This window comes from Ranitomeya variabilis, chromosome 5 (assembly GCF_051348905.1).
Source record: "Ranitomeya variabilis isolate aRanVar5 chromosome 5, aRanVar5.hap1, whole genome shotgun sequence".
In the NCBI taxonomy this organism is placed as follows: Eukaryota; Metazoa; Chordata; class Amphibia; order Anura; family Dendrobatidae; genus Ranitomeya; species Ranitomeya variabilis.
Window position 1 is genome coordinate 536,266,964 of NC_135236.1, and position 27,431 is coordinate 536,294,394.

Here is a 27,431-nt window from a genome sequence, read left to right on the forward strand (position 1 = left end):
ACCCCACTAACACATTGGCGAGGTGTTTGGCTCTGTGCGGACAGCACTTCTGGACAGCAACTAGCGGTGTTGGAGCCCAGGGACAGCAGGAGGAGGAGGTGAAGGAGATAGGAGGGATTGCCACACACACAGCTGGGGAACAGCTGACGTTACTGAACCCCAATAACAGAGGAGCGGCTGTTGACTGTGCGGGCAGCACTTCTGGACAGCAACTAGCGGTGTTGGAGCCCAGGGACAGCAGGAGGAGGAGGTGGAGGAGATAGGAGGGATTGCCACACACACAGCTGGGGAACAGCTGACGTTACTGAACCCCAATAACAGAGGAGCGACTGTTGACTGTGCGGACAGCACTTCTGGACAGCAACTAGTGGTGTTGGAGCCCAGGGACAGCAGGAGGAGGAGGTGGAGGAGATAGGAGGGATTGCCACAGTTACAGCTGGGGAACAGCTGACGTTACTGAACCCCAATAACAGAGGAGCGACTGTTGACTGTGCGGACAGCACTTCTGGACAGCAACTAGTGGTGTTGGAGCCCAGGGACAGCAGGAGGAGGAGGTGGAGGAGATAGGAGGGATTGCCACAGTTACAGCTGGGGAACAGCTGACGTTACTGAACCCCAATAACAGAGGAGCGACTGTTGACTGTGCGGACAGCACTTCTGGACAGCAACTAGCGGTGTTGGAGCCCAGGGACAGCAGGAGGAGGAGGTAGAGGAGATAGGAGGGATTGCCACAAACACAGCTGGGGAACAGCTGACGTTACTGAACCCCAATAACAGAGGAGCGACTGTTGACTGTGCGGACAGCACTTCTAGACAGCAACTAGCGGTGTTGGAGCCCAGGGACAGCAGGAGGAGGAGGTGGAGGAGATAGGAGGGATTGCCACAGTTACAGCTGGGGAACAGCTGACGTTACTGAACCCCAATAACAGAGGAGCGACTGTTGACTGTGCGGACAGCACTTCTGGACAGCAACTAGCGGTGTTGGAGCCCAGGGACAGCAGGAGGAGGAGGTGGAGGAGATAGGAGGGATTGCCACACACACAGCTGGGGAACAGCTGACGTTACTGAACCCCAATAACAGAGGAGCGACTGTTGACTGTGCGGACAGCACTTCTGGACAGCAACTAGCGGTGTTGAAGCCCAGGGACAGCAGGAGGAGGAGGTGGAGGAGATAGGAGGGATTTCCACACACACAGCTGGGGAACAGCTGACGTTACTGAACCCCAATAACACGGCAGCAAGTGTTGACTGTGTGGACAGCACTTCTGGACAGCAACTAGCGGTGTTGGAGCCCAGGGACAGCAGGAGGAGGAGGTGGCAGAGATAGGAGGGATTGCCACACACACAGCTGGGGAACAGCTGACGTTACTGAACCCCAATAACACGGCAGCAAGTGTTGACTGTGCGGACAGCACTTCCAGGCACCAACTAGCGGTGTTGGAGCCCAGGGACAGCAGGAGGAGCAGAGGAACACAGTGTAGGCCGAAGCCTGATTGGAGAAAGTCATAAGGGAACCTTTAACCCCCCCAAGGCGTTTGTAGCTGAAAGAGCCAGCTTGTGCAGCACAAAGGATGCCAAAGGAAAAGGTGGCTCTTTTCATTATGCTCCGTGCAAACACAGAACTAAACACTTATAAAATGTGTCCCCTGATACCGTGAGACCGTCCCGGAGGTGGGACTTTCCTTCGTAATATGACGCAGCACAGCCGTCATTCCTACCCCCTTGGCGCCGTGCCCCGGCTCCTCAGCGTTGTTTAATTCCGTCCCGGAGCCTGCGCTGTTATGTTATCCCTTGGCCAGGCACACTTAGCGCTGCCCATCTTCTGACATCATTTGGTGTCAGTCTGGCTGCGCCTGTGCATCCGCGCTGGCCAAGATCCCGCCTCGCAGTGTCGTCTAATGTAATCCCACCGCGGGCCTGGGATCCGTGGCCATGCGCAGTGCATATCCTCACCTCTCACTCCTCTCCCTCCGGCTTCTTCAGACTGTGCGGTGTCATGGCCGTGGCATGCTATTAGGGATCAGCTGACGGCGCACAGTCTAAAGAAGGCGAAGGGAGATGAGTGAGAGGCGGAGGTGAAGATATGCACTGCGCATGCCCATGGATCCCAGGCCCGCAGTGTGATTAAATCAGAAGACACTGCAAGGCGGGATCTCGGCCAGCGTGGCCGCACAGGCGCAGTCAGCATGACACCAAATGATGTCAGAAGAGGGGCAGCGCTAAGTGTGCCTTGCCAAGGGATAACATAACAGCGCAGGCTTTGAGACAGAATTAAACAACGCTGAGGAGCCGGCGCACGGCGCTGGTGGGGTAAGAATGACGGCTGTGCTGCGTCACATTACGAAGGAAAGTCCCACCTCCAGGACAGTTTTACGGTATCAGTGAACACATTTTATAAGTGTTAAGTTCTGCGTGTGCAAGGAGCTAAACAAAAATAGCTACCTTTTCCTTGTGCAGCATTACTGCTGCACAAGATGGCTCTTTCAGTAACAAATGCCTTGGGGGGGGACAGGTTCCCTTACATTTCAGTTGTTGTGTCAGCGTGGCGGTCGCAGGACACATTGCCGGCTACACAGCTGGGGATCAGCTGACGTTACTGACACCCAATAACACTGGGTCGTATGTTTTGACTGTGCAGACGGCACTTCTGAGCCTCAACTGGCGGTGTTGGAGCCCAGGAATTAAAGTTCAGGTGGTAGAAAGATGAACACAACTGGAGACCTGGATACTGTAGACAGTCACCTAATTATTTAATCAGGAAGAGGAGTGGCAAATTCCTGCGAGATCCAGGCCTGGTTCATTTTCAGGAAAGTAAGCCGGTCAACGTTATCGGAGGATAGTCGCATGCGACGGTCAGTTAGTACACCACCTGCAGCACTAAAGACGCGTTCCGATAGTACACTAGCCGCAGGGCAAGCCAGCACCTCCAATGCATACTGGCTTAGCTCTGGCCATGTATCCAGCTTTGAGACCCAAAACTTGCCAGGGGAAGAGCCGTCTGGGAGTACAGCAAGAGGGCAAGACATGTAGTCTGTCACCATCTGACGGAACCGTTGCCTCCTGCTGACTGGAGCCGTCTGTGATGGTGTAGACTTTTGTGGCGGGCACAGAAAACTGTGCCACAGTTGGGCCATACTGGTCTTGCCTTGGGCAGAGGCACTGCTTCTGCTCCCTCTTTGTGCAGAGCCTCCTCCACTGCCTGGACGCACTGAGCTGCTTTGGAATGCACTAGCAGCACTTCTCTCAGTTGGAATGGAGAAGATGATGGAATTCACCAGTGTCTCTTGGTACTCCCGCATTTTTCGCTCCCGGTTCAACGGTGTGATGAGGCTTTCTACGTTGTCTTGGTAGCGAGGATCAAGGAGGGTGAACACCCAATAATCAGATATGTTGAGAATGTGGGTGATACGGTGGTCGTTTCTCAGGCACTGCAGCATGTAATCCACCATGTGCTGCAGACTGCCAACTGGCCAAGAAACGCTGTCCCCTGCTTGAGGCGTGATCTCTGCCCGCTCGTCATCACCCCACCCTCGCTGTACACACTGACTACTGGACAATTGTGTAACTCCCTCCTCTGGACGGATGTCTTCCTCCTCCATTGACTCATCCTCATCCTCCTCATAAAGTGTCCCCTGCCTACGCGTTTGTGAGGAACCACGTGGCGCTGACTGTCCAGAAGATGATGGAAATGGTGAATCCTCATCCTCCACCTCTTCCACAACATCATCCCTTAGCGCTTGCAGTGATTTTTCAAGCAGGCAGATAAGGGGGACAGTCATGCTGACTAGTGCATCATCTGCACTCGCCATCCGCGTGGAATAATCGAAGGGACGCAAAACCTGGCAGACGTCCTTCATAGTGGCCCACTCTGTGGTTGTGAAGTCTGAACGGCGTGGAGTGCGACTTCTTTGCGCCTGATGCAGCTGGTACTCCATTACTGCTTGCTGCTGCTCACACAACCGCTCCAACATATGTAACGTGGAATTCCACCTGGTAGGTAGGTCACATATGATGCGATGTTCCGGAAGGCGGTATCGGCGCTGCAGAGCCGCAATGCGCGATTTTGCCGTGCTGGAATGCCGCAAGTGAGCACACTCTAGGCGGACCTTGTGCAGCAGTGCATCAAGATCCGGATAGTCCCTCAAAAAACTCTGCACGACCAAATTGAGCACATGTGCCAGACATGGGATGTGAGTGAGGTTGCCGAGGCCCAGAGCTGCCACCAGATTTCGGCCATTATCACACACTACCATGCCTGGCTGGAGATTCGCTGCCACAAACCACACATCGCTCTCCTGCTTGATGGCATTCCAGAGCTCCTGCGCTGTGTGGCTTCGATTCCCCAAAGAAATTAATTTCAAGACGGCCTGTTGACGTTTGGCCACGGCTGTGCTCATGTCGGTCGTAACAGGTAAACGTTCACGGGTCCATGTGGAGGTGGACTGTGATGGCTCCTGCAGCAATGATTTTGAGGAACTGGTGTAAGAGGAGGAGTCAATGCGTACAGACTGGATTCCTGCAATCCCTGGAGAGGACAGGACACATCCAGCGCCACTCGCACAATCTTTACCCGGCTCAACAACATTAACCCAATGGGCTGTGAGGGAAAGGTATCGCCCCTGTCCATGTTGACTGGTCCACGCATCGGTGGTGAGGTGGACCTTGCTACTGACGGCGTTCAGTAGCGCGTGTTTTATGTGTCCCTCCACATGCTTGTGCAGGGCAGGGACGGCTTGCCTGCTGAAGTAAAAGCGGCTGGGCACATTGTACTGTGGGACTGCCAATGACATCAAGTCACGGAAGCTGTCAGTCTCCACCAGCCTGAATGACAGCATTTCCAGTGAAAGAAGTTTGGCAATGCCTGCAGTCAGAGCCTGTGCTCGTGGGTGGTTTGACGAGAAAGGCTGCCTTTTCTCCCATGCCTGTACTACCGATGGCTGTAGACTGGGCTGGGAGTGTGTGGATGACTGGGAAAGTGGTGCTGCGGTCGGAATTACAGCGGGTCTCTGGACAACAGGGCCAGAGGTTCTTCCACGGCGATCCTGGGATGAAGCCGAACCAGCTGCGTGTGAGCTGGAGGAAGAGGCAACACGAGCTGAAGAGGTGGTAGCTGCCGCTGTTGGTTGGCCTAGCTCTTCAGTGTGTTTTTCTAACAACGCCGCGTGCCTGGTCCGCACAAGTTTCCACATGTTGGAGGTATTGAGGCTGCTGACATTTCGACCTCTTTTGACTTTGTGATGACACACCTTGCATTTGACATAGCAAATGTCATCTGCAACTGTGTCAAAAAAGGCCCAGGCACTGCAAGTCTTGGGAGCGCCCTTTTTGGCTTTTGAAAGAGACATGCTCCTAACGGGTGCCAAAGTGGAGGCTGCAGGATCCGCAGTCTTCCCCCTCCCTCTCCCTCTTTGGCCTGTTCGGGGAATCTCTTCCTCAGAGCTGCTCCCACCACCTTCCTGTCCCTCACACCAAGATGGGTCAAGGACCTCATCATCTACACTACCCTCTGCCACCAACTGCTCCTCCTGGGTAGTCTCAGCAGCAGAGCATGCACCAGAAAGTGGCACCTGAGTGTCATCAGCGGATGCGTCCTGCGATGTGGTGACCGGAGGCACTGGCCCACCCGCCTCTTCAGACTCAGAGAGAAAAAGCTGTTAGGCATCACTGCACCCTGCCTCTTCTTCCATTTCTCCAATGCTGCTTGGCTGGCCCCCTGTTTCCAAGCCAAGAGATTCAGAGAACAGAAGTAGAGACGGCTCCTGTCCTGGGCTCTCTGTCTGCCTGGGCAATTTGGCAGGTGGTGAAGAGACAGGTGGGTGCTCTCCAGTGCTCTGTGTCTGAGAGGATGTGGCACTAATTGAAGTCGATGCATTAGCTGCCATCCATCCGACAACGGCTTCAATTTGGTCTTCACGCAGCAGCGGTGTACGGCGCTCTCCGACAAAGCTGCGCATGAAGGACTGTTCCCTGCTGAAAGTGGGTGCTGCTGAGTCACCGGTGCCCGCAGCAGGCACAGAATCCCCACGTCCTCTCCCTGCTCCGCGCCCACACCCACGTGCCTTACTCCCTGCCTTCTTCATCTTGGTTGACTGATAAAGATAAGCAGAAAAGTACTAACGGCTTTGTGTGCTTATTCCTGAACAGCTCCTAACAGGTATAAGAAACAGTCATTTTCTAAAGTGTGGACTAAACTTTAATATGAGCTAATGTGGCCTACACAAATGTAAAGTGGTGTGTTTGGTGAACTTTATTATTTATTTATTTTTTGGGGGCTGAACTGACAACAGGGAGTGCTGCAGTCACACGGAGACCGTGCAGACAGCCGTAAACGGCGCTGCAAGGCCCAAAAACCCTCCTCTACGTTATCCTATGTAGTGTTTTTCCACAAGTTAGCTGGATACGGGTGGAAAGACACTAATAGGAATTTTTTGAAAAAATGTGCAGCAGCCTGCACTACTTAAAACAAAAGGAAAATTGATTTTACGGTATGACGCAGTGAAGAACCCTGAGCTGGACACAACCGGCTATGGCTGCTCACAAACTACAGGGCAAGCTGCAGTCACACGGAGACCGTGCAGACAGCCGTAAACGGCGCTGCAAGGCCCCAAAAACCTCCTCTACTTTATCCTATGTAGTGTTTTTCCACAAGTTAGCTGGATACGGGTGGAAAGTCACTAATAGTGTAGCGCCCCCACTGCCGCAGGGCCGAGGGGTACCCGGTACCGGGCCTCTGAGTCTCTGCTCTGGGGTTGTCACGGTGGCTAGGCCCGGTCCGTGACCATGCTGAGGGGCGTACAGTAAATAATGGAAGGGAATGGTGATAGCGGTGTGGTGTAGTGCCGGTCGCAGTAAATAACGAGGACACCAGGTTGCAGTCTCTTTACCTCTTTACTGAAGGTCTCTGGGTCCTCAGTCCGGAATAAGGTTCACCAGGCTGCGCAAGTTCGGCCTGTCCAATGGCACCTCCAGAGTTCTCTTTGCAGGTGGAAATCTGTGCCTTCCTGCTAGCGCTATGTGTTGTGGTCCTCCCCTGCTGTGCTTACGGGATAGTACCCCACAACTGTTGTGTCTGTTTCTGATGTTCCCTCACAACTCGTTCGGATGATGTTCTTCTCCTCCGTCCCTCCCTGATGTTCTGGTTAGGACGGCACCCGTATGACGAGTAGGCTCGGAGCTCTTCCGGGACCCTAGAGTCGCCCCTCCCCTAGTGTGCCCCCCATGTCTTCATAGGTGATGTATGTGAGACAGCCCGCCTTAGACTGACTGTCCTGCCATTGGTTTGAAGTATTGCCTGAAGCTATATGTAGAAATACTTCCTCGGCGTTCCGGCCGCTGGTTGTGCGCCTCAGTAGGATGTTGCCTCGGTCTTACAGCACGACTCCTACTGGTATTCTCCTTCTTGCTTTGATCTCGTTTCTCACTCAGCACAATATATCTCGCTTCTTATCCTTTCTTAGGGCACCGCCGCTATGCTGAGCAGGCACGGTCCCGTGACATTCTTCCTTGTTGCCAGGCCTCTGTCAGGGTCCCAAACCTGACAGAGACCCTACCGAATCTTCTCCCACAACACCCGCTGCCACAAGGTGTTGCCTGGTTCCAACCCAGTCAGCTTTCTGAACTAACTTCCTGCCTGACCCCCAGTTTACCCACAATGGTGAGGAGTGGCCTAATAAATAGCACCCTTAGCTACCCCTGGAGGCCCGACTGTGAAATGTATTGGTGTATGTGATACCTGGTCAGATGAACTCCTTCAGTGCCATCAGACGTACCATAGCCCCCCTTAGCGGCAGAGCTTCACTACTGCAATGACCAGGACTCTGGGGCGCTGCACTCCCCCCTGGTTAAATCCAGTTCTCCGGGACTGGGAAGAAAACAACAATACAGGATAGCAGAAGACATACAATTTTTGTGAGTGCAATAACAATAAGCATACTTGAACAGAGCTTCCCTTTATGGGAGGTGAGGACAGTTGAACGTTACAAACATGGTTAAATACTGTGAATAACTTAGTATAAATAACTTTTCTTACCCAACCGGGTATTCTACTTAGTGCAAATTCTCGAACAATAATTTAACATTGCCTTTAAGGACGTACACTCTGCATCCACAAAAGACCTTCTTATAATCACATTATAAGACAATTAACTTCATTCTCCTTCTTTAAGCCTGCAGGACCGCCTGTCCTAATGGCTCCAGACCTACTGCCTCCCCTTCCTTTGCAGGACTGCCCCGTTCAGCCCGGGCCTACTGCCCTTCCACCACTATACACAGTATAGAACATATCATTTTTCCTTCAGTTTAGGATCAACAGGCCATCTCTGTATGGCTCCTTGGAGGACTCACCAACTAACCCCGTCCGGGTTCACTTTCTGTCCTCATTCTTCCATCAACATTATCAAACACTTTTCACAATTAACTAGTTGGTTACATTTAACGTTTACATATCAACATTATTACTTTCTTTCAAAACATCATTATCACTTTACTGTTTTAAGGCAGTATTACTCATAAGTGCACAGATAAACATCCCCTTTGGGAGGGGACCAAGTCTTTATGAGGTAGCGCAACGTCTTCAGCTACCAGTCCGTACACAGTAAGGACTCCGGTGCGGTATCTTCGCAAAGAGTCCTTCTTTTATGTAAAACCAGTAAGGAGCACCTTTAAGAAGGTGCAACTATTTACAAGCAGTTTGTATCATGCACTGTTCATGATTCCAGCAGTTCTTTTCAACAGGAAACAAAAAGTAGAAAAGTAACCAAAAAGCAATAGGGATCCCGGGTCAACAAAGGGATCCCTTTAAGAGTTAACTCTAGACGGGTTTTAGCAGCAAAAAGCAGGGGAACAAGCAGTTAACTATTTACAGGTTCAGATGATAAAGGCATTTTCGCTTACTCATTACTCAGTTTCTGGCAGCCCCCACCGAGGCTTTACCTGGCAGGTGGCCCTCTGCGGCCCGGATAGGCTGGATTCCAAGTTTACTCCTGCGGCCAGGTGTACCCCGTGGGTTCGGGTCTTCTGCACGACCAGGTCGTGCGCTGCGATGAGTGTCTGCGTGGGTCGATGGATGATGCTGGCGGCGGCGGCGGCAGCAGCGGCTTCAGCGGCAAGCTCCTCCCCCTCGGTTCGGGATACCGCTAGAACGGCTGTGCAGCGCTGCATATCCCGGGCCCACCAGCTGCTCCCCTTTAGGTGCCGGCGATACGTTACCACATCCCCCGGCTTCAGGAAGGACTTGGTGCCATCTCCACACAGGCAGTGCTCCACTTCGTCCCGGGTGATGCGGACTCTCAGGGTTGTTCCAATCTCCTGCACGAAGCCTTTTCCTGTCTGGGGCAGGTAAACAATCACAACGCCCCACTTCGGCAGGGAGCCCTCCAGCAGCTCACCACGCGCCTCCCGCTCCACTTCTCGCTGGAACACCGCAATCAGGTGGTTCCGGTATTCTCCCCAAGGGAAGGGCCCCAGATCCAGCCCCCCCGGTTCTTTGGGACCAAGCGGCGGAAGCGCTGGGGCACCGGTGGTCGCAGCGGCGGCCGGGTCTGGTGCAGAGGAGGGGTGGCCTCCATGGGGGTCGCGGCACTCAGTACCCCTACCTGGGGTGACTCCTCCGTCGCCGCTCCATTCCCCTGGGGGAGGCACACGGACTGGGGACCACACAGGCAAAGGATGCCCCATCGACAGCTCCCACGGATCTAAATCCTCCAGCGGGGGCATATCAGAATAATCCTCTGGTGACGGGGGTCGATGCGGGGCCATCTTTTTCTGCAGGCCTTCTCTAGTCTCCAGTCCCACCTCATCTGAGTCATAGTTTCGTTTCTTCAGTCTCCGCCCGCCATAGAAGATCAGGAGGCGGATCTCCCCTGTGGACGGGCCCGCCCTTAGGATGCAACAATATTTAAACTGGGCGGCCATTGTCTTTCGCGCTCTTCAGCTTGTCTACGCCCACTCCACGCCCCTCTTCTTCTCCTGCGCTCTCCTCAGCGCTGCAATGGCGGCGGTTTTGGCGGCAAATGGCAATAACACAGTCTTTGCAATAAGTCACAGTCCAAGCACAATAAATCACAGTTCCAAGGCACACATGACCTGATTCTTCAGGCTTAAGTAGATCCTGTTCGTGACGCCAAGTTGTAGCGCCCCCACTGCCGCAGGGCCGAGGGGTACCCGGTACCGGGCCTCTGAGTCTCTGCTCTGGGGTTGTCACGGTGGCTAGGCCCGGTCCGTGACCCTGCTGAGGGGCGTACAGTAAATAATGGAAGGGAATGGTGATAGCGGTGCGGTGTAGTGCCGGTCGCAGTAAATAACGAGGACACCAGGTTGCAGTCTCTTTACCTCTTTACTGAAGGTCTCTGGGTCCTCAGTCCAGAATAAGGTTCACCAGGCTGCGCAAGTCCGGCCGGTCCAATGGCACCTCCAGAGTTCTTTTTGCAGGTGGAAATCTGTACCTTCCTGCTAGCGCTATGTGTTGTGGTCCTCCCCTGCTGTGCTTACGGGATAGTACCCCACAACTGTTGTGTCTGTTTCTGATGTTCCCTCACAACTCGTTCGGATGATGATCTTCTCCTCCGTCCCTCCCTGATGTTCTGGTTAGGACGGCACCCGTATGACGAGTAGGCTCGGAGCTCTTCCGGGACCCTAGAGTCGCCCCTCTCCTAGTGTGCCCCCCATGTCTTCATAGGTGATGTATGTGAGACAGCCCGCCTTAGACTGACTGTCCTGCCGTTGGTTTGAAGTATTGCCTGAAGCTATATATAGAAATACTTCCTCGGCGTTCCGGCCGCCGGTTGTGCGCCTCAGTAGGATGTTGCCTCGGTCTTACAGCACGACTCCTACTGGTATTCTCCTTCTTGCTTTGATCTCGTTTCTCACTCAGCACAATATATCTCATTTCTTATCCTTTCTTAGGGCACCGCCGCTATGCTGAGCAGGCACGGTCCCGTGACATTCTTCCTTGTTGCCAGGCCTCTGTCAGGGTCCCAAACCTGACAGAGACCCTACCGAAACTTCTCCCACAACACCCGCTGCCACAAGGTGTTGCCTGGTTCCAACCCAGTCAGCTTTCTGAACTAACTTCCTGCCTGACCCCCAGTTTACCCACAATGGTGAGGAGTGGCCTAATAAATAGCACCCTTAGCTCCCCCTGGAGGCCCGACTGTGAAATGTATTGGTGTATGTGATACCTGGTCAGATGAACTCCTTCAGTGCCATCAGACGTACCATAGCCCCCCTTAGCGGCAGAGCTTCAGTACTGCAATGACCAGGACTCTGGGGCGCTGCAATAGGAATTATTAGAAAAAATGAGCAGCAGACTACACTACTTAAAACAAAAGGAAAATTGATTTGACGGTATGACGCAGTGAAGAACCCTGAGCTGGATACTACAGGGCGAGCTGCAGTCACACGGAGACCGTGCAGACAGCCGTAAATGGCGCTGCAAGGCCCAAAAACCCTCCTCTACGTTATCCTATGTAGTGTTTTTCCACAAGTTAGCTGGATACGGGTGGACAGACACTAATAGGAATTTTTTGAAAAAATGTGCAGCAGCCTGCACTACTTAAAACAAAAGGAAAATTGATTTTACGGTATGACGCAGTGAAGAACCCTGAGCTGGATACAACCAGGCTATGGCTGCTCACAGACTACAGGGCGAGCTGCAGTCACACGGAGACCGTGCGTGCAGACAGCCGTAAACGGCGCTGCAAGGCCCAAAAAACCTCCTCTACTTTATCCTATGTAGTGTTTTTCCACAAGTTAGCTGGATACGGGTGGAAAATCACTAATAGGAATTATTAGAAAAAATGAGCAGCAGACTACACTACTTGAAAAAAAAAAAATAGAACAGTATGAGGCAATGAACCACCCTCCCTGAACTGAATACAACCATCTATGGCCTATGGCTGCACACAGACTAGAGAGTGGGCTGCACTCACACACACACACACACAGACCTTGCAGATCGCTGTGAAAACAGCGCTGCAAGGCAAAAGCAAGGTGATTAGTAGGTGAACACAGCGGTTGCTAAATTAGCCTTGGAAAAGAACAATGAAGCAAATCGCTATCTCTAAAATGGCCCTCAGTCAGCAAACAGCGTCCTGTCACTAACTGAATTCACAGCAGAGTGAGCGCAAAATGGCGCCAGCGACTTTTAAACTGCAGCATGACATCATTTCAGCAGCCAATCACAGCCTTGCCAGTAGTTACATGCCCACCATGCTGAACAGGATGTGCCCACACTCAGAATCATTCCTCAATGGCTGAATTCGTGCAGTTTGAATCCTGTGAACTTCCGATTCCGGTATCCGATACGCGGCAAGTATCGGATCTCGGTATCGGAATTCCGATACCGCTAAGTATCGGCCGATACCCGATACTTGCGGTATCGGAATGCTCAACACTAATCAACAGTAAAGAGAGTTCCGAAGACAGTATATACCATTACCAACATTCCTACAGAATAAATGTCTTGCTATAATTCCACCATACAATATAATGTTCCCAATAAAACTGGATGTTATATCAACATGAAGCAAGTGGTTAATTTCAGTGTAAGTACCATATGCATCTGTGCTGGCATCGTATAAAGAGATTATAAGCATTAACCTCATGGCCCTTTTCCGCAGTAATCATAATGTTTACAGATTTGCATGGATAATTCTGAAACCACTAATACTAATTCTCTACTCAGTACTGAATAGATGGATTCCTATTATGTTAGCATAAGCACTGTGTTCAGGTAGTGAAATGTACTTGTTGTCCTACTGTTTAAGTGGGTACTTTGCATATAAATCAAAATGTCTATAAATGCATAAGTAAAAGCTGTAAAGTAGGCATTTTTCAAAATAGATATTTTATTGCAGTTTCCCCAAAATGTGGTCTTTATCATTTACCAAACTCACAGGTACACTTAATGCAAGTATCAAAAATAGAAAAAAAACAAAGCTAAAATTAAGTTGTAGGTTGGATAGGTTACGACTTACGAGGGTTTATGAAAGGCTGATTAATGTATGAAGTCAGCGTGCTGTTCTGCCACACAAATATTGTAGTTATCCATTTTGCAAACTCATTAAGGCAGACTCTCATGAAAAATCATACACATTTGACAATTTTTTATGGATCTACTATTAGTTTAAGAATTGCACACATTGACAAATTGAAAGCTATTTTAAATAGATAAAAAAAATAAATTCAGTAGAACAGTTGCTTGTCAAGTTGTAAGATTAATCTCTGGACATAGCTTGGTTACATCATTTAGGCTACGTTCACACTTGCGGTGTGCGCCGCAGCGTCGTCGCCGCAAGAAAATGCATGCGTCGTGCGGCCCTATCTTTAACATTGGCGCCGCATGGGGCCGCATGTACATGCGTTGTCATGCTTTGTGTTGCGTTGTATGCCGCATGCGGCGTTAGGGCGCACGTGTCAGGGCGCGGCAAACGCAACATGTTGCATTTTTTGGGCGGCGCCGACCTTTTTAAAAATGCATACGTCGTGTTTGCGTTGTGTTTGCGTCGTCGATGCGCCTTATTCCCCATTGAATTGTATTGACAACGCAGACGACGCAAGTACTTGCGTCGTGGTGCGTTGTGCGACGCATGCGTTTTCCAATAAAAAATGCAAAACATTGTCTAGACTTCGTCTAGACACTAAAAAAACACTATATATATAAAAAAAAGAAAAGGGGTTTGGCATTGTCTTTCACAAGGCTATTGCAGAGAGAGAGAAGACTGAGGAGAATCTGCTTTCAAAACCTGTAAGTATATAATTTCTCTTTGCATTTTTATTCTGTGTTTTATTTCTTGATTTTGATTAAATTTTGTGCAATGTTTGGTCTGTGCTATTGTACGGTTATGGCACTGTGGGTTGTTATTGAAATATATTTTTTTTAAATCTGGTTCTGATATACTTCTGGCGTTATATGATGGCGTTTCTTGTCTTCGCCCTTGATTGGTTTTGGGTTGTTCTGGTGTCATGCGGTTGTTCAATGTTTTTTTTTTTTGGCTGATTTTTTCTTGTTAAATTTCTGGTGCATGTCTTTTTCTGGTTTCTATTGTTGGGGGTAACCGTATGGCGTTTTCTTGGCTCATGTCTTGCTGTGTTTTATTATGCTGTTGGCTTTTTTTTTTTCTGTCCTTGAGTGTCTTTTCTTGCTGGTGGGGGGGCTACATTTATGATGTTTCATTTGTATTGTATTGTTCTGTGCGGCTATATGCCATTCTATTTTCAATTGTATTTTTTTTTTTTTTTTTTTATCGCTGATGGTTTTCCGTCGTTTTCCGTATGGCATATATCTCCTTCCTTGACTGTTTGCATTGCCAAGTGTGTAGTATTTATTTATTTTTTTTGGTGGGGCCCTTTTTTTTTAGTTTCATGGGTTATTTTTTTCTATTTGACTATGGTTTATCTTTTGGGTTGCTGTATATTGTAACAGCGGTTGTTCCGTAATGTTTATTGCTTATTATCTAGAATGGTATTTATCGCCTTTTTCTGATGTATTTCTGTGGTTATATGTCACCAGATGGTGTTGTTGTGGATCATGTCTTGTTGTAATTGTAAAGTATGGCGTTCATTAGTTTGCTATTTCATTGTGCCTTTTTTTTTCTGTATAAATAAAGGGGTTTTTTTTTGTAAGTTTTTATTTTTTTAAATTTGGACATAGGTGTCTATTTTTGCTTAATTTTGTTTGGGTCTATTCTGGATGAAACTTTTTCATACTCTGCATTGTGTTGTATCTTCTATTGTATTCTCTTGCAATGTATGGCGTTGTGGTGTCGCTTGTTGAGTTTGCATTGTCCTATCAGTCAACAGTCCATTGTGGTTGTTATTTTTTTTTTTTTGGCTATTTTATTGTATGTGGCATTGTTAGCTTTGGATGTGATTTTTTGCTCATTTTTTCATTGCAGAACAAACTTGCAAGAATGGCGACTGACTCTGAACATAGCCAATCGGCAGAGGGGAGTGCGGTGAGTAATTATGTCCAGTTGCTTACTATTCGCTGTCATTTGTAGCCTTGGCAATAATATTTGTCTACAATTTTTACAGGCTTTTTCAAGTGAGGGAGAAGGGAGTCAGCGGGAGCAGAGAGCTCGGGGCCAAGGTGTGGCGTCAAGCTGGCGAGTGAGTATTTTTTTATTTTTTTTTCTTAACTAGCATCCTGCTGTGAGGAACATTACATTTGAGTAGCATCCTGCTTTCACTAGGGATAGCTTTTAAGGCCTGCAAGTTTTGAGGGAAGGTAACATACACACAAGAACATACATAAATACAGGTGTAGAAACCAGAGATATACATACATCAAATGGCATATTATTCAAAGACAGGACAGGGCAAAGGTACATATCATGACAGGTGCTGGTGGTTGTTAATATTTTCATATCTGTAACCTTAATATTTTCTAATTTTTCTAGGTTTCACAACAGGACCAAGGAGATCGTGGTATTGATGTGGACCTCCTTATCACCTGCATACTGGAGCGTGGCCCGTTGTGGGACAGCCGTGACCCCCGACACATGGACCAGGTGGTGTTGAGGCGTTTGTGGGTTGAAGTGGCAAAGTCCCTGTGGGATGGCTTTGAAAGCGCTTCAGGCACGGACAAAAGCAACTTTGGTGAGTATTGCTGATACGCCGTGCTGATACGCTGCTATGACCCATCATGCCAGGATAAACACAACCGTGTGTGATGCGATCAACGCCTAAACTTTGCATCGCACACGGTTGTTTTATCCTTTTTAAATGCTAAATATGTAACCTTTTTTTTTCTTTGCATTCTCAGTTAAAAAGTTGAGGACCAGATGGCGATCCATGAAGGACCGTTTCAATAAGGGGCTCCATAATGAGGAGGAGCAAGCTCGTAGTGGTGCTGCTGCGGCCAAGTCTGTGCCCTATAAGTACAACAGGGCAATACAGTTCCTAAGACCGGTCCTTGGCCGCCGACAGTAAGTATTTTGTCCACATACCATATTGCACAGCCACATTGTACATTGCCCAGCCACATAGCATATTGCACAGCCACATTGTACATTGCCCAGCCACGTACATTGTGCATCCACATAGTATATTGCCAGGCCACTATATCGCAGCCACATAGTACACGTTCAAGCCACGTATCCACATAGTATATTTCCCATGCACATATGTATTGGCCATCCATGTAGTAAGCGTAGCATATTGGCCATCCACGTAACTTTTTCCCTAGTGGAATGGTATATAGCCCATTATTAATTTTTTTGGTTAAGCGGGAGTCCTTGTAGTCCATGACAGGTTACGTTCTGAGTCAGGGTAGTTCTGATCGCAGGAATAATGATGACGTCTCGATCACATGATCCTAACGTCATGGCCATTCCTGCGATCAGAACAGCAAAGTCACTGTGTATTTTTTTTTTTAAAGTTTTATCTTGACTTTAAATTTTATACTATTTTTGCGGCATAGGCAGCGTCAAGAAAGAGTTTTAGACCAAAAATTTTTTTACCGATGACAGTGGTATGCGGTCAAAAGGCTTTGGCAGCGGGAATGAGCAGTCATTTTCTGCCGTTGGTATGTCCATGATTGTTATCGTCAGCCATAACGGTCAGCTGGCGATAACAATCAGCAATTTATTATAGGCCACACAGACTGAGAGACAGAGGATTGTAATGTATTGTTGTGTCATGTAATGTTAATTTTGTTACAGGAGTTGGCGTATGTGATAGGTTATTAATTGAATACTAATTTTTCCCTTATCTTTTCACAGAACACACAGCAGCACCCTCGAGCGAGCTCGGCCATCAGGAGCGGACCTTCATGAATCGCCATCTGACCCGTCACAGCCATCCCACAGCGACAGAAGGCTTGCACCACCATCTGGAGAACCGGCAGCCAGTCCATCAGGTGTTCCCCTGCCCGAGGCCTCTGGCGCTCCTTCGTTCGGGAATTCCCGACAGCGCCAGCAGGCCTCGGACAGGCCAACCATGCCTGAATTTTTGCATTTGAGCACGGTATTCCAGAACTGTTTCAAGGCGTTGGGCGATAGAATGGACACTGCTCTGTCCAATATCGACCGGCGCCTTGAAAATATGGAATCCGAGCTCTCGAGGCCGGCCAAACATTTTTTTAGTGCCATTGCTAAGGGCATGGTGGAACACCTTACGCCGGAACTCCAGATTTCGGTGATGTAGGCCTGCAACACTGCCTACGTGAGGGCTCTGCAGCAGGCTCAGGTCATGCAGTCAGCGACTACAATGCCTGTAGTGCCGTCGCTGGCTAGCATGACTCCGACTCCTGCTGCAGAGCCACTCCAGCCACCCCACCCAGGTCCGCGTGCGGGGCGACGCCACCGCAGGCACCATAACATTGTGCCGCCGACTCCTGCTCCTGCCAGGCCCTCATCCTCCCGTAGCCGTCATCATGCTGTGGGAGCTGCCGCAGGAGAGCAAAAAAAAAGAAAAAGAAGGAGGACACACACTGAGGCTCTGGCTGCTCCAATCCAGACACCAACTTTGTGGCAGGGGTTGAGCCGCAGCAGGAGCAGCCAGGGCCATTCAAGAACCACGGCAAGACTGGTGTTGCCTCCTCCCTCCCCTACAGAGGTGGCGGTTTCATCGCCTGTGTACCCTGAGGAGGGTTTGGAATTGCCATCTAGCCTCCTGGACTCTGGCTCATCATCCTCCTCTTCCTCTCCCCATTCCCAACCAGAGACTTACCACTCACCGATGATAGCTGAGGTTGATACCCCCTAAGTTTATTTCCCCTTTTTTTTCCTGTTTCCCCAATAAAAATTGTTATATTTAAAACAACAATATTTGTTCTTATTTTGCAGTATACTTCTCGGCATTTCACGCCGTGCCCGGTCAACACATATTTTGTGCTTGAAACACCTCATATATGCAATGTCAGACAGTATTTTTACAATTTTTATTTAGCCTTTTTTTGGGTGTCTCTCATTGCTGTATGAGGTGTTTACAAACACTAAAGTGTGTTTACAAACACTAAGGGTATGTGTCCACGTTCAGGATTGCATCAGGATTTGGTCAGGATTTTACATCAGTATTTGTAAGCCAAAACCAGGAGTGGGTGATAAATACAGAAGTGGAGCATATGTTTCTATTCTACTTTGCCTCTAATTTTTCCACTCCTGGTTTTGGATTACAAATACTGATAAAAAATCCTGACCAAATCCTGATGCAATCCTGAACGTGGACACATACCCTAAAGGTACCTTCACACTTAAGCAACGCTGCAGCGAAACAGACAATGATGCAGATCACTGCAGCATCGCTATTTGGTCGCTGGAGAGCTGTCTGTGTGACAGCTCTCCAGCGACCAACGATGTCGAGGTCCCCGGGTAACCAGGGTAAACAGCGGGTTGCTAAGCGCAGGGCCGCGCTTCCGATGTTTACCCTGGTTACCAGTGTTAAATGTAAAAAAAACAACAGTACATATACTCACAATCGCGTCCCCCGGCGTCCGCTTCCCTGCACTGACTGAGTGACGGCCCTAACAGCAGAGCGGTCACATCACCGCTGTGCTGTGCATTCACTTTACGGCCGGCGCTCAGTCAGTGCAGGAAGCGGACGCCGGGGGACGCGAAGATGAGTATATGTACTGTTGGTTTTTTTTACATTTAACATTGGTAACCAGGGTAAATATCAGGTTACTAAGCACCGCCCTACGCTTAGTAACCCAATATTTACCCTGATTACCATTGTAAAACATCGCTGGTATCGTTGCTTTTGCTGTCAAACACAACGATACACGGCGATCTGACAACCAAATAAATATGTGGTATGGTATAAATATGTTCTTTGAAGCAGGGTAGAAAACTTAAAAAAAAATTTTATTAAACAACAACATTTTAAAAACAAAGGGTTCCAAGTTTTTAGATAAGGCACATTACATTTGTGAAGTATAGGTAGATGCAAAATTTGACATAACAAAACCAACCTAAACGGATTACATTTATTGCACATAATACTGGAGAATTAGTTGATTATTATATTATTTTATATTTTTAGCACAGTCACAGTAGAGGTATTTATTGGTGTAGTTAAAAACAGAATACAGTCCAACAGTAACATTAACACTACACCATTTGATCTTGCCATGACACACGGCCAACATCTGAAACAAAATAGGCCGCAAAACGATCCCTCATCTGCGCAATTTCAACACTTGTCCTCAGAGGATGATCATGGTAATCGGGCAATGGGTTGGCTATGGGTTCATCGAGTTCCACGTTCAGTCTCTCTTTGGCCATAATATAATTGTGGAGAACCACACAAGCCTTCACCACCTCATCCACTGTTTCAATTTTAAGATTAATGGCGGATCTTAATATACACCATTTGGAGACAAGGATGCCAAAGGCGCACTCCACAGTCCTTCTGGCCCTGGACAGTCTGTAATTGAAAATCCTTTTTGTATGGTCCAAGCCCCGACTGGAGTAGGGTTTCAATAGGTTGGCAGACATTTGGAATGCCTCATCCCCAACCACAACCAATGGCATCGCAGGGCCTTCGGTGTGGGGAAGAGGTCGTGGCTGTGGGAAATTAAAATTGTTCCCATATAATTTTTGGCCCATATCCGACTCCTTAAATGTGCGTGAGTCATTTGAACGGCCAAACGCACCAATGTCCACTGCAAGAAACCTGCAGTCCGCACCTGCAATTGCCATTAAAACAGTTGAAAAGTATTTTTTATAATTATAGAAAAGGGATCCACTTTTTGCAGGCTTGGTAATCCGAATGTGCTTTTCATCCACTGCACCAATACAGTTTGGAAAAGAACACACTTGCTCAAATTTCTGGGCGTTGGCCTCCCAGATTTCACTTGTAGGGACGGGTAAAAATTCCTCCCGGAGATTATCCCACAAAGCGCGGCATGTGTCAGCAATAATTCCGGAAAGAGTGGAGACTCCAATCCTGAATTGAAAATGAAGGGATCTCAAGGTCTCTCCGGTAGCCAGGAAACTGCCAAGAAGATAAAGAAATTACATTAAAGTACATTGCAATTTATAAAAGTACATTGACCATACCAACCCCCCCAAAAAAAATAAATAAATAAATAAAAGGGAAGAACATATCACAGTCATTCAAACAGCTACGTATCGTAGAGTCACCAGCAGCCGTTCCTCTGCGGAAATTGATTTCCGGAGCTGCGTGTCCTGCCTGCTAATGGCTCCTTCCACCCGACGCAGAAGATAGCGGAAGCTGTCTTGAGACATCCTGGTATATTCGAAATATTTCTCCAGGTTGTCATTGAGTTCGCCAAACAAGCAATGGTAGGCTCCACGGCTCTCCCGGACTTCCACGATAGGGTGTATCCAAAAGCGGCGACGACTCCATCTCCATTTTTCCCTTTCCCTTTGATGAAAACAGGCGAGAGCATAGGCATTAGCCAAGGCAAATTCCATCTCCATATCCATGTAGATACTGTCCATGGGACGCTTCATCATGAATACCAGCAAAATGGGAGGAATTCATCTCTGCCAGGGTATATATACACAATTACATTTACACCAACCCTCTTCTAGCCATTGGTGGTCCTTATCTAGTGTGTAGACACTTTTTTTTGGAGGGGGGATGAAGAATGACTCACTGTAGGAAAACGCATGCGTCGAAAAACGCAGCGTTTTTTGGTCGAAACGCAACTGCGTTTCCAAAAAACGCTGCGTTTTTCAACGCATGCATTGAACGCATGCGTCGAAAAACCATGCGTTTCTATTGCGTTTTTGTTGCGTTGTGCGTTGCGGCGACGACGCTGCGGCGCACACCGCAAATGTGAACGTAGACTTAGTTATATTTATGGGAAAGTTGGCAGACAAAATACATGACTAATTAAACTCCTAGACAAAATCTCCTGGAGATGTTCATATCTTAATATACAACAATATTGGAGAGGGGAATGTATCACTGGGGGTTTTGCAGAATCTACTAGAACGGTGGTGCTGAAAAGGCAAGAGCTTTATTAGCCAAAAATCAATGAATTGACCAAGGTCTAGCGCATACCCTATAATAGGCCTAATCTGTATCCAGCCTTACTGTGGAGGTTGGCACCCTAGATGTGCGATTCTGGCGCCCCCACTCACCGTAAGCTATCCCTCATTGCCCTACCTCACCCTATGTTGAGAGGTGAGAAAACAATGATATAAAGAACAGAAATGAAGAAAGCAAAAAAATGGTCAAAAAATAAAATAAACAAATATATTTATAACAATCAAAACTAAAACAATAAACAACCTCAAAAGAGCAGTAACGTTTGGGTATTACCATCCACGGTTGCTCCAATTGCTTTTTGGCACAGTATATGATTAATACATGGTCAATATAGTGCTTAAATGACCCTTAACCTTAATGCAGCATAACTTGCTTGTTCAATAAATCAGCTGGGTATGCTCCCAGACCACTAGATATACATGCAAAATATCAGTAATACATCAAATTACCCTATATCACATCCAATCAGTAGGAGAATAGATAAAAGATCACTTATCAAATATAGGATGCGCTCCTACGCGTTTCCCCATTGTTGGGTTCATCAGGAGGTTTTAAGATGCCAATAGTGCAGATGCCAGATAATGGATAAAAGCATGATATTTAAGGGAATTCATGTTCATTATATTGTGTACATTCTCGTTCAAAAATTTTAATTTATGTCCGCTCTCTCACTGCAGATTATTACACTGCTTTTTTTCAGAGTTCTCCCTTAATAAAAAAATACAAAACCAGTGTTAGCTACCTCCTCTACCTACGCCTCTTCCACCAACATTTCCACCTCAACCTCTTCCTCTACTTGATCTCTGCCTCCTAATTATTATTTTTTCTCTTTTAAAAAAAATTCTGTGTTATTTTATATAATTTCCCTATCCACATTTGTTTGCAGGGCACTTGTTCTGTTCTTACTCTAATTTAGCTTCCTTTTGCAGTCCCATAGCCCTGACTATAACCTTTTACAGCCATTTAAAAAAACCAAAGTTCACATCCCCATTGACCTCTATTGGGTTTGGGTCCAGGGCCAAGTTCAAGGTCAAGTTTGGACCCGAGCCAAACATTTTACTGTATGTTCGTTGAATTCGGCGAACCTAATTGTCCACAGGTTTGGTCATCACTACTCACAACAAGTCAAGTAAAAAAAACCAGGTTTAGGAATTAACATAATAGGTAGAAGGGTATGGTATTTTATAATAAAGCTAAGGCTAGTTTCACACTAGCGTTTACCTGATCTGCGGCGGGCTGCGGACTTCCTCCGTGAAGCCCTGCCCTCGGCTGCACCTCAGCCGCTAGCTCCGCCTACTACTGCATGCGGCCCGCATGCGGCCTGTGTACCTATATTTAACATTAGGTACGCAGGTCGTGCGGCTGTATGTGGATGGTGCCGCATGCGGCATTTTGACGATGCAGAAAAAAATCGTCAAAACGACGCATGCGGCACCATCTGCATACAGCCGCACGACCTGCGTACCTAATGTTAAATATAGGTACACAGGCCACATGCGGGCCGCATGCAGAAGTAAGCGGAGCTAGTGGCGGAGGTGCAGCCGAGGGCGGGGCTTCACGGAGAAAGTCCGCAGCCCGCCGCAGATCAGGTAAACGCTAGTGTGAAACTAGCCTAACTACAAAACTGGTTAGAGTGTAAAGATACATGTTTAAAAAATACATTTTAGGTACTGAAACACCCCTTTAAAGTATTGGAAATACTCTGGCCAGGAAAATAAGAATTATATTGGCCATTATATATTTATAACCTTCTGGTTTGATTGCCTATCAAACTCAACAGGATATGCAAATAATGGTAATTTCTGAATTATTATTATTTTGGTTATAAAGTTTGAACCTATTATTTTACTTTGGCATTCTTAGTTTTACATATATCTGGAGCTTTCTTTTTGCAAATATTGATTATGTATGAATTTTTTTAGAAGACATTAAATATTCGGTTTTAATCTTTTTTTGTACTTCTCAAAAATGAATAGCGCAACCCCAGAGTTTCTTTGTCACATTCACTGGAGAAATGTCTTCACTTACAGATGAAATAAAGTAATGTTTTAATATCATGGGCTTCAGATGAAATTAGGACATCTATCAAGAAGCTCTCTCCTGCAATCATATTAAAAGTAGAAAATTAAAAAAGTGAATACAATTTTATGAAAGAAAGGGTAGTGCATTCTTTGCATTATTTTTCATTGATTATGTGTTTATCTAAACAGACACATTTTATGTAAAGTAGAATGTTCTACTGCTGGAAACTCATTAGGGAAAAGCGACAAAAGTGTTTGAAGAAAAAAACAGATGCATATATGCCTGCCAGAATGCAGTATTCCTTTGTTTTAAATATATTACACCAGGCCTGCTCAACTTTCAGCCCACAGGATGTTTTGTGCCCCCTGGAGAACCGGGAGACTCTGGTTCTCATCCTCCCATATTCAAGTGTATTCACATCAATCAGCCACAAATACAGTTGAATACTTCAGCTCCTGGCCATAGTCACAGAAAAGAAGCACGCATCAGCCTACGCCTTGACAACTAGCTGTGACCTTATCACACTGCTACTGTTGCCGGCACCGCAGATCAGAGGTGGCGAGGACTCAGAGGGAGTCGGTAAGTGCTCCATGAGTATGCGAAGGGGCATAGTATTCAGCAGGGCAATATGGTAGATATTTTGTAGAGGGGTAGTGTGTGAGGCACATTATTGATAAGAGCAATGTGGGGGGATGTTATGGAGAGGGGCAGTGTGCGGGGGATATTATGGAAGGGGCAGTGTGTGGGGGGAACTATAAAGAGAGGCAGTGTGTGGGGGATGTGAGCAGGTTGCGGGATGCAGTGACAGGCAAGGGTTAACTGGGCTTTAATCAACACTGGGATACACCATGCAGGAAGGTAAAGGGTTAAACAGGGAATAAAACAGTTCAATGGTGAAATTGTGGGTAGGGTTAAAGAACAGTGCAGACAGTAGAAATAGTTCTTGTGGGGTTAACTTATCCTATCTGCTGATCCTCAGGCCATGGGTGTTGTGAAGCAGTGATGGCGCCAACAACGGCTGACGCAATGCTTGTCCATGTAGATCCTGGTGGTCTGTCTTCTGGCAGCAGCGGTTGTTCTCCAGTAACTTCCGCTGAGCACCTAGTCTATGTACCAGTGAGGCTGAAAGAATGGAAGCCACCGCATTGTCTGAGCCCAACGTAGTCCAGCAAAAGTATGCTGGGGAAGCAGAGCGCTGATAGCAGTTCCACTCTTGGTCTCTCTCAAGCAGCACCAGCACGGTACTCACGGGCCCGGAGCGCTCAGCTCCTTGCTTAGTCATGATCAGTGGGAGCACTGCATGTCTTTTCTCACAAGTTCTGCTGTTGCAGCGTGGAAGCTAGGCGCAGGCATACATCATGCTGGTGCTCGAGGGAATTCGCGCTCACCATTGACCACTGCGCTCTGCATCTTCCTGCCAAGTCTGCCTGTTCCCACATACGCTTTTGTCTCAGAGACAGCCATGACCCCTGTTGCTAAGTGCAAAGGTTGGTACGGTTCTCTAAGCTTTCCCCCAGACAACAGAGGAGACAGCCCCGACAGTTCCGGACCCGGCGCAAAACAGCCACCCCTGGTCTGGTCCTTCTACTTACAGAGACATTACAGAGAGGGGCAGTGTAGGGTGGACATAATGGAGAGGGGCAATTTAGTGGTGACATTACGAAGAGGGGCAGTGTGCGGGAGACATTATGGAGAATGAAGGGATATATTTAATTCAGATATCACAGTGAGGGGAAAATATTTATTCAGGGGCACTGCATGGGAGATATTTTTATTCATGGTCATGGGGCATTATAATGATATTTTTATTTTTAAGATAAGAGCATTATGTCGGGAAGTGCTGCTGCAGGCCAAAGAAGAGGGAAGTCTGGAGAGATGTGCTCTGGCCATGAAATCTCATTATGGCATCTGTACTATAAAGAAAGGGTTGGAAACAAAAGAGATGGGAAAGACTTAAATCAGACAAGATGTCACCTGTAAGGTACAGTGGGGCAAAAAAGTATTTAGTCAGTCAGCAATAGTGCAAGTTCCACCACTTAAAAAGATGAGAGGCGTCTGTAATTTACATCATAGGTAGACCTCAACTATGGGAGACAAACTGAGAAAAAAAAATCCAGAAAATCACATTGTCTGTTTTTTTAACATTTTATTTGCATATTATGGTGGGAAATAAGTATTTGGTCAGAAACAAACAATCAAGATTTCTGGCTCTCACAGACCTGTAACTTCTTCTTTAAGAGTCTCCTCTTTCCTCCACTCATTACCTGTAGTAATGGCACCTGTTTAAACTTGTTATCAGTATAAAAAGACACCTGTGCACACCCTCAAACAGTCTGACTCCAAACTCCACTATGGTGAAGACCAAAGAGCTGTCAAAGGACACCAGAAACAAAATTGTAGCCCTGCACCAGGCTGGGAAGACTGAATCTGCAATAGCCAACCAGCTAGGAGTGAAGAAATCAACAGTGGGAGCAATAATTAGAAAATGGAAGACATACAAGACCACTGATAATCTCCCTCGATCTGGGGCTCCACGCAAAATCCCACCCCGTGGGGTCAGAATGATCACAAGAACGGTGAGCAAAAATCCCAGAACCACGCGGGGGGACCTAGTGAATGAACTGCAGAGAACTGGAACCAATGTAACAAGGCCTACCATAAGTAACACACTACGACACCATGGACTCAGATCCTGCAGTGCCAGATGTGTCCCACTGCTTAAGCCAGTACATGTCCGGGCCCGTCTGAAGTTTGCTAGAGAGCATTTGGATGATCCAGAGGAGTTTTGGGATAATGTCCTATGGTCTGATGAAACCAAACTGGAACTGTTTGGTAGAAACACAACTTGTCGTGTTTGGAGGAAAAAGAATACTGAGTTGCATCCATCAAACACCATACCTACTGTAAAGCATGGTGGTGGAAACATCATGCTTTGGGGCTGTTTCTCTGCAAAGGGGCCAGGACGACTGATCCGGGTACATGAAAGAATGAATGGGGCCATGTATCGTGAGATTTTGAGTGCAAACCTCCTTCCATCAGCAAGGGCATTGAAGATGAAACGTGGCTGGGTCTTTCAACATGACAATGATCCAAAGCACACCGCCAGGGCAACGAAGGAGTGGCTTCGTAAGAAGCATTTCAAGGTCCTGGTGTGGCCTAGCCAGTCTCCAGATCTCAACCCTATAGAAAACCTTTGGAGGGAGTTGAAAGTCCATGTTGCCAAGCGAAAAGCCAAAAACATCACTGCTCTAGAGGAGATCTGCATGGAGGAATGGGCCAACATACCAACAATAGTGTGTGGCAACCTTGTGAAGACTTACAGAAAACGTTTGACCTCTGTCATTGCCAACAAAGGATATATTACAAAGTATTGAGATGAAATTTTGTTTCTGACCAAATACTTATTTCCCACCATAATATGCAAATAAAATGTTAAAAAACAGACAATGTGATTTTCTGGATTTTTTTTTCTCAGTTTGTCTCCCATAGTTGAGGTCTACCTATGATGTAAATTACAGACGCTTCTCATCTTTTTAAGTGGTGGAACTTGCACTATTGCTGACTGACTAAATACTTTTTTGCCCCACTGTAGCTTGATGGAAATTTTTATTTGAGATACTGACTACGTCTCATCATTACTGTGGTCCTGTGTGGTCCACAACCTAATTATGACTAGTAACAACAGCTCCCTGTATCTCCTCCCCATTGCCTAAGACATGACAATGCAGTTGATCACTGTGCTAAGCTTGGTGATATATTCCTGTACTGATGTTGGTAATGGTGATGTATTCATGCACTGATGGTAGATCTAGCCCTGCATTCATGTACTGACAGTGGTTCTGCAACTGCATTCATCTACTAATGGTGGTTCTAGTGCTGCATTCATGTAGTGACGGTGGTTTTGATCATGGAGCAATCATAATCATAATCATGCTTCATGTTAAAATTGAAAAATTATTAAAAATTAAGTTTGGGCCTCTTCACAATGATTTTTTACAGCAGAAACTTTCCAAATCCATCTGAAATACACGATAGTAGGGTTTAATGATGTATTAATGTACTGATGGTGAGGCTGGTGATGTATGCTTGAGAGTACCTCTTTAAAAAAAATTTGAAGCCCTTCGGTTTCGTTCAGTATGACAATGTGGCTTTTGACCAAAACATGTTGTGCTTTCCTGTCTTAAAATAAGGTGGTTTAAATAGAACAGAAAAACACGGAGTTCATGTCCAAAAATAGTTGCATGATTTTTTATTCACTTGCAAAAAGATTCCAATAAATATCAATAAACATATAACAATACACTTGGTAAAAATCAAGATAGTTAAAGATGGAGGGTAGTAGCACAGACCAAAAAACGGTGCGGAGCTCAGACCGATGCCATATACATAGAAATCACCTGCATAGTGCAGAGTATAATACAGGTATTTAACCAGGGGGCATATGGAGC